The sequence below is a fragment of the Miscanthus floridulus genome, chromosome 13 (assembly GCF_019320115.1).
Source record: "Miscanthus floridulus cultivar M001 chromosome 13, ASM1932011v1, whole genome shotgun sequence".
Taxonomy (NCBI): Eukaryota; Viridiplantae; Streptophyta; class Magnoliopsida; order Poales; family Poaceae; genus Miscanthus; species Miscanthus floridulus.
The window spans coordinates 27,547,581-27,563,037 of NC_089592.1; positions in this window are offsets into that span (position 1 = coordinate 27,547,581).

The window sequence follows — 15,457 nt, forward strand, 5'->3', positions numbered from 1 at the left end:
CGGGGATAGATCCACACCCAAGACCTCCATGTCTTGTTGCTTCTCTATCGACCTCCCGTCCAGTCTTGATTTACTTTTACCACATGGTTCTGTTCCACGATGGCAGATATAGCCAACCGTGCTCCAGTATCCCCCTATATCTCGCAGGTGATAGGACATCACCCGACTTCTACCGGTCTAAGCATAGCTAAGCATATATTCGATACTGGACCTATACCGGTTAAAGGGTTAATATCTGGACAAGGAATTTACATGCATCAAGTGGTTTCATTCAACTCTTATAACCTAATGCATCAATCATAAGTACGTAAGTAAACATTTGTAAATTACTGGGAGGCTTATAATGCTCCGGGGCTTGCCTCGCAAAAAGGAAGTAGGGCGGTGGTCAGGACACTCCGAAAGCTCTTTAGGGTTCTGCTCCACGCCTTCGGGAGCCACGGCTTGCGGATCCTCCTGCTGATTCCCTTCCTCTACTTCTTCGAATTCCAGCAACGTGACCTCTTCCTCCGATCCTAGATGCATGAATATGGCATAAGTATTACGAATGCATAAATGTTAACAAGTGCATCATGTCTATTGAGTAGGTGCATATCTCTTCTCGATTAGTTAATCATTTACCTTCACAATGCATCGATTATGCCACAAAACAGTAGCTACTGGTTTTACTCATAACTAGAGTTCTACTAATCCAAATTTAGTGATCCTAGACTTTCTGGAAAGCTTATCAATTTCTCTACAACTTTGTTATTAACCATTTTTACAGTACACATCAGTTTCGACATGCAACTCCTCAAACTATAGAATCTATCCGAAAACTATTCAACATGCAATATAAAGTAACGCTACTTCTACTTCATGTAATCATTCCAAATTTGACCACATAGAATCTACCAACAGTGTAAGCATACCAAATACATTTAGGATAATATAATGGTGAAGTTCAAACTATTTATTTAAATGCCTTTATTATTTTATTTAGATATCTAGGTTAAATAATAAACACATATCAGATGTACTTCATAAATTCTCAAAAATTTACAGTGCCTTACTAATGCTATCAAAGGACTACTATAAAATTTCATGTCATTTTACTAAGTAGAACAACCTATACAAAAATGACAAGGAAGCAAGGCTTGAAATAGCATAAATCAAAAATCCTATTGAAAAGTGTCAAGCAACAAATTTCCTATTTTTCTTAGCATCCATATGGTACTAGGATTCCCTCCAACAAATTTCATGAATTTTGGACTCATAAATAATTTATAAAAATTCATGCAAGGATTAACTATTCATAAAAGAAAAATCTATAACTATAAATCTACACATGCACTGGTCTTCAAATTTTTACCAGAGCTCATATTTTCTAAGACTAGCTTACCACAAAAAAGTCATAATTTTTGGAGCCTAGAATCTCTAGATATAAAATAAACAAATTTGAATGCATTCAAAAGCACATTTCAAATCCCTATTTAAATCTCCAAACAATTCTACTGTACAAGTCAAGAACATATTTTTCCTAAATACTACACTTCCTAAGGAACACTCACAAATTTATTTTACAATTTTTGGAGCCAGCAAACTGAAGATACAAAAATAACAAAACACATGAAATTAGGATTTAAATCTAAAAAGAATGAACTAGCTTTCTCTTCTATCGCTGACCGGTGGGACTCGCCTGATAGGGGACCCCACATGCCAGTGAGCCACAAACAGAGCAGCGGCGCTGCTCGGCACTGCGCGGCTATGGCTCGTCGACGGCGAGCTTCGCCGGCGATGACATCTACGCTACATGACCCCCACTACTTTCCGGAGCTAGTGACCTACTTGACCGAGCCTATTGATGGAGCTAAGTACGGTGGCGGCGTTCATGGCGGCACGGCGGAGCTAGACAACGGTGGTACGCCGGTGGGGGCTATGGTGGCTCGATCAAATGCTACGCCGGGCATCACCGAGCTGTGGCGGAGCTATCTAGCGCCCTAACGCAGCCTGGGGTGGACGGTGGCGACGTGGCCACGGAGACGGGCTAGCGGCGGAACTCCGGCAAGCTCGCATGCGTTGCGGTGGCTTACCAAGCGCTACCAGTGGACACGGGAGGAGGTAGTAGGTTGCAGGGGAGCTAGTGGTGCTGCTGTGGTGAAGAATGGACAGCTCATCACGAGCTTGCGCACGGCTATGGCGACGGCGGAGCGAGGAGGCGCTCGGCTGCTGCTACGGCGAGGAAAAGAGGCCAGGAAATGCGAAATGAGGGCGCAGGATGGCTCGGGCAGGCACTGGCGGGGTTAAGGCCGCGTCCAGGCGCGTCGTGGCCTGCGCGATCAGGGCGTTGGCGACGCGCGGCCATCACCGTGGACACGCAGCGTGCAGGCTCTACCGGCGGTCGGCCACTGAACGGCGTCGTCAGTTGATTCAGTCGTGCGCGTATTAGCCTGACAGCGAGTACTGCAACGATGACAACTTTGTTACCAATGGCTTTCAGCGAAAACTTAGTACATCAAGGTTGAAGTCTAATGTACCAGCTACAACTTTCATTCAAGGATCATGCTCCAATTCTCAACCGAAACTGACAAAAATCACCCCCAACCTAGGCCTGTCAGTCTGTCAGTCAATCAAAGACTTAGAAAATTCGTTAAGTGTTGAAAGCCTGATTTTGCTAGTTTTTGTTGGACCCATTCAAGCATGTTAGAAGCTAAATCAGTCCATGACCTAAAAATAAAAGTTGTTCCTTATGTCAAACACTACAACTTTGCTTTAGTAATCTCCTCCATGCAAGGTCTCTAACACCTAGTTCAACTTTGGTCAAACATGTCACTTTTAAATGATGATACACATCAAAGCATGGCTTAATGACCAAACTAGCCCTAGCCCTAAATACCAAAGTTGTTCATGATGATACTCTAAACATGTTTAAGCAATTTGCAAGGTCATTCAATCATTTCATGTAGTAGTCACTCATAGGGCCATTGAAAGTAATCACATGAAACATGCCTTAAAGGCTTGATTATGGAAAATGACATTCATGAACCATGTTCCACTTGCTAACCCTAGTGTGGTTACATGTTTTTGTGACTCACATCTACCAAGTACATGTTTTCATTCATGATCATATGCATATACACATGGAGACATGAAATAACGAGAAAGGTTGCATATGTTAATGAAACATGCGATAACAAGCAAATGTTGCAGATGTTTCAATCAAATGTTTCAATTGTAAATGCTTGTTTATGAATGCATGATGATCATGCTCATGTTATGCAAGTCAAGTTATGTAAGGCTAACACCCAAGGTGTTACAGCCCCTCCCCCTTATAAAAATCTCGTCCTGAGATTTGCAAGACCTACCATTCTTGGAAAAAGGCGGGATAAACTTCTCGTAGATAATCTTCTCTTTCCCACGTAGCATCTTGTTCACTATGATTGTTCCACACCACCTTATAGAATTTAATAATCTTACTCCTTGTCACTCTCTCCATCTCCTCTAATACTCGAATTGGCTTTTCTTCATAGGTCAAATCCAATTGAAGCTGCACGTTGGTGGGTGCAATAGCTTCTTTAGGTACTCGAAGATATTTCTTTAACTGTGAAACATAGAACACATTAAATATTGCACTCATCTCTGGTGGAAGTTGTAACTTATACGCAACATTTCCTTTTCGTTCCAAAATTTTGTATGGCCCTACATATCTTGGTGAAAGCTTCTTTTTCATCCCAAATCTTTTTGCACCTTTCATGGGTGATACTCTCAAGTATACGTAGTCACCCACTTCAAAAGTCAGTGGTCTTCTTCTTTTATCGGCATAACTCTTTTGTCTTGATTGAGCTGCCTTCATATGTTGTTGGATGATATGTACTTGCTCTTTGGTTTCATTGACAAAGTCAATACCAAAGTATCTCCTTTCACCGGGCTCAATCCAATTCAATGGAGTTATGCATTTTCTGCCATACAAGGCTTCAAATGGAGCCATTTTGATACTCGCTTGATAACTGTTGTTATAGAAGAATTCAGCTAAAGGTAACTATTTCTCCCATGAACCTTTTGAAGATATAACACAAGCTCTAAGTAAATCTTCTAGGATTTGGTTCACTCGCTCTGTCTGTCCTGAAGTTTGCGGATGATATGCTGAACTTCTGATTAGCTTGGTTCCCAAAGCCTGGTGTAAGTGCTCCCAGAAACGAGCTATGAATTGTGGTCCTCGATCTAAGATTATAGTCCTGGGTACTCCATGCAGTCTCACGATCTGGGAAACATATAACTCAGAGTATTTCCCCACATGATATGTTGTGTGAACTGGTACAAAATGTGCCGACTTGGTGAGACGATCAACAATTACCCATATTGAATCGTGACCTTGTGGCATCATTGGAAGGCCTGTGATAAAATCCATGCTGATTTCCTCCCATTTCCATCCTGGAATAGGCAATGGCTGAAGTAATCCAGCAGTTTTCATATGGACGACTTTCACTCTACTGCAGTTATCACACCTAGTAACATAGGCTGCGATCTCTTTCTTCATCTTAGTCCACCAAAAATGGGTTCTTAAATCTTGATACATTTTACTACTACCCGGATGGATAGACAATTTGGATGAGTGAGCTTCATCTAAAATTTGATTCCTTAGCTCACGGTCTTTTGGTACCACTAACCGGTCCTCAAACCATAATACACCTCTTTCGTCCAATCTAAAATGTTTGGTTTCTTGCTCTTGCATTTTCCTCTTGATGTGACTTATTCCTACATCTGTCTGCTGTAGCTCTATGATTTTGCCCTCAAGTGAACAACTGATTGTGATATTGTGTAGTACAACAAGATGTAACAAGTTGAATCCATCTTCCAACAAGGCTTCCATAGTGTTGCAATCGGACTTCCGACTGAGTGCATCTGCTACTACATTAGCTTTACCCGGATGGTAATGCACTTCTAAATTGTAGTCCTTAATCAATTCTAACCATCTTCATTGTCTCAAGTTCAGCTTAGGCTGGGTAAAGATATACTTGAGGCTTTTGTGGTCAGTATAGATATGACATACATTGCCCAACAAGTAATGTCTCCATATCTTTAATGCATGGACAACGGCTGCAAGTTCCAAATCATGTGTAGGGTAGTTGACTTCATATTTTCTCAATTGCCGAGAAGCATATGCAATTACTCTTCCTTCTTGCATAAGCACACATCCTAAACCTATTCCCGATGCATCACAAAATACATCAAAAGGCTTTTCAATGTCTGGTTGTGCTAGCATAGGTGCTGTAGTCAACAAAGTTCTGAGGGTGTGAAAAGCTGTTTCACATTCTGGTATCCATTTGTACTTCTCATCCTTCTGAAGTAGTCTGGTCATAGGCTTAGCTATTTTTGAGAAATTTGGAATAAACCGACGATAGTATCCTGCTAATCCTAGAAAACTCCGAACTTCATGAACCGAAGTTGGGGCTTTCCAATCCATGACCTCTTGTACTTTTGATGGGTCTACAGAGATTCCATCTCTTGATAAAATGTGACCTAAGAAAGGTACTTTACTCAGCCAAAATTCACATTTGCTAAACTTGGCATATAGCTTATGCTCCCTCAGTCTGGATAGGACAATCCTCAGATGCTCTTCATGATCTAACTCATTTTCTAAATAAATCAATATGTCATCGATAAACACGACCACGAACTTGTCAAGTTCGGGCATGAATACCGAGTTCATTAGGTACATGAAGTAGGCTGGAGCATTTGTTAGCCCGAAAGACATAACCAAATACTTGTATAAGCCGTACCTAGTAGAGAAAGCAGTTTTAGGTATATCCTCCGGTCTGATCTTTATCTGATGGTAGCCTGATCTTAAGTCAATTTTGGAGAATACCTTTGCCTTTGCTAGCTGATCGAACAAGATGTCAATGCGGGGTAATGGATATTTGTTCTTGATGGTCACAGCATTGAGTGGTCTGTAATCTACACACATTCTCAGTGACTTATCCTTCTTTTTCACAAACAAGGCTGGACATCCCCACGAAGATGAGCTAGGTTGGATAAGACCCTTGTCCAACAGATCTTGCAATTGAACCTTAAGTTTTGCTAACTCATTGGGTGGCATTCTATAGGGCCTTCTGGATATGGGTGCGGTACCTGGCACTAACTCGATCTTAAATTCCACGTCCCTATTCGGTGGTAGACCTAGTAATTCTTCTGGGAATACATCCGGAAACTCACAAACCACAGGGATATCACATATTGTGGTGGTTTGGATAGCACAGGCTAAATGTTGGGGTTTGAAATCGCGGGAGAGTGGTACTAGAAAAGCATTCCCTCCCATGGCTTCTCTCAACATAATAGTATGGGTGCTAGTGTCAATAAGAACACCATGATCCTTCATCCAATTCATGCCTAAGATTACACTTATCGATAACCCAGGCAATATTATCAAATCTGTTGTGTACTCCCTCCCTTGTATGGAGATGAGTACATTTTTGACTATCTTTTTGGTAGTAACAGTTCCCCCTGCTGAACTTATGTTAAAACCCCCTTTGCTTACTTCAATTATTTCTTGATCATGTCTAGATGCAAATGCTTGACTCATAAATGAATGAGAAGCTCCCGAATCAAATAAAACAACAGCAGGATGCTTGTTGACGAGAAACATACCAGCCGTGACAACTTCTCCAGTGAGCACTTCCTCCACAGCGGTATAATGCACTTGTCCTTGACGTGCCCTGGCATTCACCTGCCTCTGATTGTTCTGATTTGGGTTGCCATTCCTCTTGGGGTGGGGGCACTCCTTGGACCAATGACCTAGTTGGTTGCAGTTGAAACATGGTTGATTACTTCTGAATCCGGTGGAGCTATCCTGATTGCCATTTCCTTTTGGTAAGGCAATAGTGAATGCCTTACGGAATGGTTTATGTGGCCTATTATTCTAAGCTTTCGGTGGTGGAGGCCTAAACTTGGGTGCGGGTGGACGGAATTGTGGCCTAGCTGTGATAAGCGCTTTCGACTAGAAAGATCCGGATGCACCGGCCTCATATGCCCTCTTGCGACCTTTAGCAACTGCATGCATGGTGTTGTGGTTCTCTTGGGTCAAGGCATCACTAATAAACTCATTGTACATGGCACACCTAGAATTGGCCATGGTCTTCATAAGTTTGGTACCCAGACCTCGCTTGAAACTCTCTATCTTTTTCTCTTCAGTATCCACAAAACAGGGAGCATATCTTGACAAGTTGTTGAATGCGTACATATATTCTATGAGTGACTTTGTTCCTTGAGTGAGCCTCATAAATTCGGCCGCTTTCATGTGCATCAGGCCCAGGGGAATATGGTGTCCCCTAAAAGCTAGCTTGAACTGTTCCCAGGTCACTCGGGCATTAGCAGGCAAAGATGATAGGAAATGTGTCCACCAGATCCCTGCTGGTCCTTGCAATTGATGAGAAGCATACTCTGCCTTCAGATGCTCCATGACCCTTAGCAGACGGAATTTCTGCTCAATGGTATTCAGCCACTCATCGGCCTGCAGTGGTTCCTCAGCCACCTTGAAGATCGGAGGCTTTGTGTCTAGAAACTCCTTGAATGTACTGTGCTGATTTGGCTCGGCCCCTGGTTGATGTGGGTGGCCATGAGTAGTGTTTTGCGCGATAAGGCGCAAAGCTTCTTCCATTGTCCTCTGGCTCCCCAGGAACTGGGTAAAGAATTCCTGAGCAGACGGCGGCGGTGGGGGTGGCAAGTCATCATGGTTGCCATCCTGGCTGCCACCAGCTCCAGCATGGGTGCGCGTCATCTGCGAAGTTGCAACAATAAGCGATTATTGGTTGATGTCAGGAGATTGTAGATGAATTAGGTACTCATGCCAAACTAAAATTACTGGAGAAAATTCTCAAAAGCATAATAAAAATAGAGGCATAATAATTCATTCTCGCAACATGACATCACCAATTAGACCACTTATCGCGCTCATAACGCATGCAAATTTTAAGTCGTGATTACCGACAAAGGACTGGAATTGCATTGATGTTCAACCAAACGTGCGATTAAACAACATTACATGATAGTCGGGTTACTAATGCCAAACTCGAACTACAGGTCCATTGCATGAATAAAGGTGATACATTAGACCTTCCACTAAGTGCTAAGCGATCTAATCCTCATCATGATCACTATCGAGGTCAGACGCAGGATCATCTCCTTCCTCAGGCTCCACTTCTTCTTCAGGCTCTACTTCTTCTTCTTCCTCGTCCCATTCTAGATCCATTTCTGCGGCTCCAGGTGGGACATAAGGGTGGAGCTGGTTGTTCAGTCGATGAACCTCTTCAAGTAGATTATCGTTGTATTCTTCTGCATTGGCCAGCTGCTGCCCCAGCTCAAACTGTCGAGCTCTCAGAACATCTTCCTTAGTCTAGGCCGCATTCCTTTGGTGAGTTAACCGAGTCATCTCTTCAGTGAGCCTCTCAATCTCAGCGTCATGCTCCCTCTAAAGCTGACGTCGGTCCTCGCGGGCATGACTAAGAGCACCAGACACACGTCTGAGGCTACCTTCTACTCCATCTAACACTCTCATTACTGCAAACATGATGCTCATGGAAGGGTTATCACTGTTCTGCCCTTCTGCTGCACCAATCTCCAAAGATCTTCCTCTTGCCTGCTGCCATGAGTCAGTGGAGGGGTTACCCCTTGGAAAGACTCTAGCCAAAGCGGCTGCCAGCTCCTGAGGAAAACGATCCATGATATCCCTCATGATCCCAAAGGCTGCCCTACCAGCTGCTTCTTCAGTAGTCCTACCAGTTGACTCATAACACCAACCTATCCACTCCGAATCGTCACCTCGGGGACGAACAACGGCCTCCACCGTAACTAAGAGACCTTCTCCCAACTACTCATTTGCCCAGAAGTAGCGGGGTTCCATTCCATCAGGATAGCCTACATAGCTGAGCACTCTCCACAAGAGGGTAGGCATCCCAAACTCTCCAAGGAATGTGTGACGTTGATGGGTACGTGGAGCAAGCTGACGGCTGGGAGCTCTGCCTCCGGTGGACTTGCGAGCAGTCTGCTTGGTGTGTGCCATCTGCACCATTAACATGTACCCTTTGATGAGACAATGCCATAATGGATAAGTGTTATATAACTGAGTAAGAATTTTATAAGGGGAGGAACAATGTAGTTATGTGAATGGTAATTATCATGATGCATGCTCGTTCCGTACGTCCTCACAAACTTAAGAAAACATTGTTTCTAACGGTAGACATGGTGGCATACATATGTTCTCTCATAAATAGCGTAACTAGTCGAGCTACACGTTTCATTGTTAGTGTACCTGCATAAAATTTCATCTCAGCCCTAAACCCATAATGAAATATGCAGAATGTAGTTGTAAATACTTTTATATATGTATACCCATACATATACTTCCGTATCAATCTACCCGACAATAATTTAAACCCACAATTAAATACGTACCATATACACATGCAAGCATGCATACATAGCCGTACCAAAGCTAACTCTTCCCGACCGCACGCTTACCTCTTGCGGTCATACACTCATCATCTTACCTTGGCGTAGAGGCAATTGATCCATACATTACCACTCAAGTGAATGGCATCCATACAATAGCACGCCGTATGGACGACGAAGTAGAAACCCCCATGTTAGTACTTAAATAGCCACCTAATAGTCCTTAATTTGGGCATAAGAAAAGTGATCATTGGCACACTTTAGATTTCAAATACCTATTATATAACTATTAGTTGCTAGAGAAGGGTTTTTGGAAAACAAAAACTTTTGTTTTAAATACACTTGTGATAATTAACGTTAAATCTTGCTCTGATACCAGCTGTCGTAGAACCGACCAATTTATAAGAATACAAGTATAATGGCAGCCCGCAAGCGGTCGCACTATCATACTTGAACCCATATAAACCCGGTAGTCCGTCGAGTACCACGACGGGTCTCGATAAACGATTTACAACAACCAAGATCGTACAGGATTCAACATACATGCCACATATTACATAAAGTTCGCAGATACATTTCATCATCAGAGTACGAATAAAAGTTATTACAAACTGAGTTTGATAAATAAAGCGGAAGCAAATAAGTTTGAAATTAAAGTTTCCAACATAATTTGATACAGTGCCAAGTAAGATCACGGTCCACAAAAGCAAGGATAGGAATTAATAAAGAAGCCTGCCCAAGGCTTACTCCTCATCCACGGCGGGATAGAAGCAACTCTTGCAATAACCATGATACACAGTGCCATCTGCAACAATGGGAAAATAAACCCTAAGTACGAGAAGGTACTCAGCTAGACTTACCCGTCATGAACCAAAAATAAAATGACTCCAAGGATTATGCAAGGCTGTATAAGTGGATGTAACTTGACAACATTTTGCGAAAAAGGCAATTGACCCATTGTACAAGTATGATTCCTTTATCAAGTTAATTATAGCTAAGTGAGAGGCATGCGTTCAATCTTGTCAGAAGTTCCAACAACGGTACGGTCCTTAACCGACACAGACGGGGATAGATCCACACCCAAGACCTCCATGTCTTGTTGCTTCTCTATCGACCTCCTGTCCAGTCTTGATTTACTTTTACCACATGGTTCTGTTCCACGATAGCAGATATAGACAACCGTGCTCCGGTATCCCCCTATATCTCGCAGGTGACAGGACATCACCCGACTTCTACCAGTCTAAGCATGGCTAAGCATATATTCGATACTGGACCTATATCGGTTAAAGGGTTAGCATCTGGACAAGGAATTTACATGCATCAAGTGGTTTCATTCAACTCTTATAACCTAATGCATCAATCATAAGTACGTAAGTAAACATTTGTAAATTACTGGGAGGCTTATAATGCTCCGGGGCTTGCCTCATAGAAAGGAAGTAGGGCGGTGGTTAGGACACTCCGGAAGCTCTTTAGGGTTCTGCTCCATGCCTTCGGGAGCTGCGGCTTGCGGATCCTCCTACTGATTCCCTTCCTCTACTTCTTCGAATTCCAGCAACGTGATCTCTTCCTCCGATCCTAGATGCATGAATATGGCTTAAGTATTACGAATGTATAAATGTTAACAAGTGCATCATGTCTATTGAGTAGGTGCATATCTCTTCTCGATTAGTTAATCATCTACCTTCACAATGCATCGATTATGCCACAAAACAGTAGCTACTGGTTTTACTCATAACTGGAGTTCTACTAATCCAAATTCAGTGATCCTAGACTTTCTGGAAAGCTTATCAATTTCTCTACAACTTTGTTATTAACCATTTTTACAGTACACATCAGTTTCGACATGCAACTCCTCAAACTACAGAATCTGTCCGGAAACTATTCAACATGCAATATAAAGTAACGCTACTTCTACTTCATGTAATCATTCCAAATTTGACCACATAGAATCTACCAATAGTGTAAGCATACCAAATACATTTAAGATAATATAATGGTGAAGTTCAAACTATTTATTTAAATGCCTTTATTATTTTATTTAGATATCTAGGTTAAATAATAAACACATATCAGATGTACTTCATAAATTCTCAAAAATTTACAGTGCCTTACTAATGCTATCAAAGGACTACTATAAAAATTTCATGTCATTTTACTAAGTAGAACATCCTACACAAAAATGACAAGGAAGCAAGGCTTGAAATAGCATAAATGGAAAATCCTATTGAAAAGTGTCAAGCAATAGCTTTCCTATTTTTCTTAGCATCCATATGGTACTAGGATTACCTCCAACAAATTTCATGAATTTTGGACTCATAAATAATTTATAAAAATTCATGCAATGATTAACTATTCATAAAAGAAAAATCTATAACTATAAATCTACACATGCACTGGTTTTCAAATTTTTACCAGAGATCATACTAGCTAATAGTAGCTTACCACAAAAATTTCATAATTTTTGGAGCACAGGAACTCTAGATATAAAATAAACAAATTTGAATGTATTCAAAAGCACATTTCAGATCCCTATTTAAATCTCCAAACAATTCTACTGTACAAGTCAAGAACATATTTTTCCTAAATACTACACTTCCTAAGGAACACTCACAAATTTATTTTATAATTTTTGGAGCCAGCAAACTGAAGATACAAAAATAACAAAACACATGAAATTAGGATTTAAATCTGAAAAGAATGAACTAGCTTTCTCTTCTTCTGTCGCTGACCGATGGGACCCACCTGACAGGGGACCCCACATGCCAGTGAGCCATGAACAGAGCAGCGGCGCTACTCGGCACTGCGCGGCTACGGCTCGTCGACGGCGAGCTTTGCCGGCGATGACATCTACGCTACATGACCCCCACTAATTTCTAGAGCTAGTGACCTACTTGACCGAGCCTATTAACGGAGCTAAGTACGGTGGCGGCGTTCATGGTGGCACGGCGGAGCTAGACAATGGCGGTACGCCGGTGGGGGCTATGGTGGCTCGATCGAACGCTACGCCGGGCATCACCGAGCTGCGGCGGAGCTGTCTAGCGCCCTAACGCAGCCTGGGGTGGACGGTGGCGACGTGGCCACGGAGACGGGCTAGCGGTGGAACTCCGGCGAGCTCATATGCGTTGCGGTGGCTTACCAAGCGCTACCAACGGACACAGGAGGAGGTAGTAGGTTGCAGGGGAGCTAGTGGTGCTACTGCGGTGAAGAATGGACAGCTCGTCGTGAGCTTGCGCACAGCTATGGCGATGGCGGAGCGAGGAGGCGCTCGGCTGCTGCTGCGGCGAGGAAAAGAGGTCGGGAAATGCGAAATGAGGGCGCGGGATGGCTCGGGCAGGCGCTGGCAGGGTTAAGGCCGCGTCCAGGCGCGTCGTGGCCTGCGCGATCAGGGCGTTGGCGACGCGCGGCCATCGCCACGGACACGCGGCGTGCGGGCTCTACCGACGGTCGGCCACTGAACGGCGTCGTCAGTTGATTCAGTCGCGCGCGTATTAGCCTGACAGCGAGTATTGCAACGATGACAACTTCGTTACCAATGGCTTTCAGCGAAAACTTAGTACATCAAGGTTGAAGTCTAATGTACCAGCTATAACTTTCGTTCAAGGATCATGCTCCAATTCTCAACCGAAACTGAGAAAAATCACCCCCAACCTAGGCCTGTCAGTCTGTCAGTCAATCAAAGACTTAGAAAATTCGTTAAGTGTTGAAAGCCTGATTTTGCTGGTTTTTGTGGGACCCATTCAAGCATGTTAGAAGCTAAATCAGTCCATGACCTAAAAATAAAACTTGTTCCTTATGTCAAACACTACAACTTTGCTTTAGTAATCTCCTCCATGCAAGGTCTCTAACACCTAGTTCAACTTTGGTCAAACATGTCACTTTTAAATGATGATACACATCAAAGCATGGCTTAATGACCAAACTAGCCCTAGCCCTAAATACCAAAGTTGTTCATGATGATACTCTAAACATGTTTAAGCAATTTGCAAGGTCATTCAATCATTTCATGTAGTAGTCACTCATAGGGCCATTGAAAGTAATCACATGAAACATGCCTTAAAGGCTTGATTATGGAAAATGACATTCATGAACCATGTTCCACTTGCTAACCCTAGTGTGGTTACATGTTTTTGTGACTCACATCTACCAAGTACATGTTTTCATTCATGATCATATGCATATACACATGGAGACATGAAATAACGAGAAAGGTTGCATATGTTAATGAAACATGCGATAACAAGCAAATGTTGCAGATGTTTCAATCAAATGTTTCAATTGTAAATGCTTGTTTATGAATGCGTGATGATCATGCTCATGTTATGCAAGTCAAGTTATGTAAGGCTAACACTCGAGGTGTTACATGCTCTAGCCAACATCTTCTCCAGTATCACCACCGACTCACACAGCCTCTGGTTCTCGACAATTGCTAAAGCCGCCAGCTCCAGCTAGCGTGTGCGATTCTCGGAGATCTTCATTAACTCCTGTGGCAAACAACAGTTAATAGATGTAATCTACAACTTCAATTGCTCATGTGGACTAACTTACTTCAATTTGGATGGACACTGATGCTAGTGTCGCCTTGAGCCTTTTCACCTGCTCACTCGCCTCCTCATCCTCCAAGACTTCTATCGTGTCTCCATAGCACACAAAGGTCCGCAGGAGCCGAGGGGGAGGATCTCGGGTATCTGGCGCTTCTTGCTCAATTTCTTCAATCACCTCGGGGGACTCCCTCGCTTGCCTTGTCGCCCGACTGGCATGTGGTCGGATAGATCTGCCATGACCCATCACTAGCGATTGTGCTCGGGGACTGGTTCTTGGCTTTGGGCGACTGGTCGGCTCAGCGACAATGTCTTCCATTGTGGGCTCCAGGCTCTGGGGGACTCCACCTCGGGGACTAGCCTAGTCCTCGGGTGCCTCTTGTGTTTCTTTAGGCTGTCCCGCACCGGTGTCCCAAGCACCAGAAGTCATCGCACATGGCCGGCGCCGACTGGGTGCACCTCCTCAATCGGCGCTTCCCTGCAAAATGATATCATATTGTTAATAATTCAACTATGGTTTTGCTAGGACTAAGTCTATGGCAGCAACACTTACACGTCAGATCGCCGTCGTGTAGCCCTGAATCATTGGGGATGGTTGGAGCTCCCCTACCCTTCAGTGGAAGGCATGAACCTTGAGAACACCAGAGGCGTCCGCTTCACCTCCGACGCTTCTAGACTCGCCGCGGAGGCCCTCCCTATCGGAGCACCTTGTCTAGGCTCAGGGACTTCCCCCCGAGTAGATCTTCGGTCGGCTGCTACTCAGGCAGACTAATCGGAGGTCCTAGTGGTAGGTGTCGTAGTGGCTTATGTGCAGCTCGCTGCTACAGCATTTCGCCTTTGTCCTCATCATCATCCTACCAGTTGGCGATGACTCGCTGGCACGCCGCACACTCCCTAAACGAAATTCCAACACCCCTGCATGGTGGCAGCATGTTTGGTTTCTTATTCTTCTTTACCGGCACTTCATGGGCTGGCTGCTTCCCGTGTGTCGCTCGCTGATGCTTGGGGGTCTCTCCACCACGTCCTTAGATGAGGACGATGAGCTGCTCTTCGACGGCGGACCTGCCGGAGCTTGGGTCGGACTGGTATCTACACCCTCCGGCCAGGTCTCATCCGGCATGTTGGAGACATACACAACACGATCCTGTCCACCAGTTTTAAAGAAGACATTACAGCACCAACAAGATTTGATATTAAAAGGACTACAATTGATACACTCTTACCGGTGGTGGCAGATTCGTGGTGCTGTAAGCCTATTGCTGGCCCAAGTTACTCAGTTTGGTGTTCCTTGAAAAGAGCTCCAGGGCACGGGCATAGGCGTCACCCTTATCTATTCTCTCAGGGGCTTCCCAAGCGGTATCTTCATCCCCTGTGTATTCATACGTAGGGTGGAACCTATCCTTGCTCGGCTGGATCCGGCGATAGATGAAGTTGATGGCTACACCAACTCCATCAAGATTGTTTCAGATCTGCCCTAGAATCTACAGAAGCTCATCAAC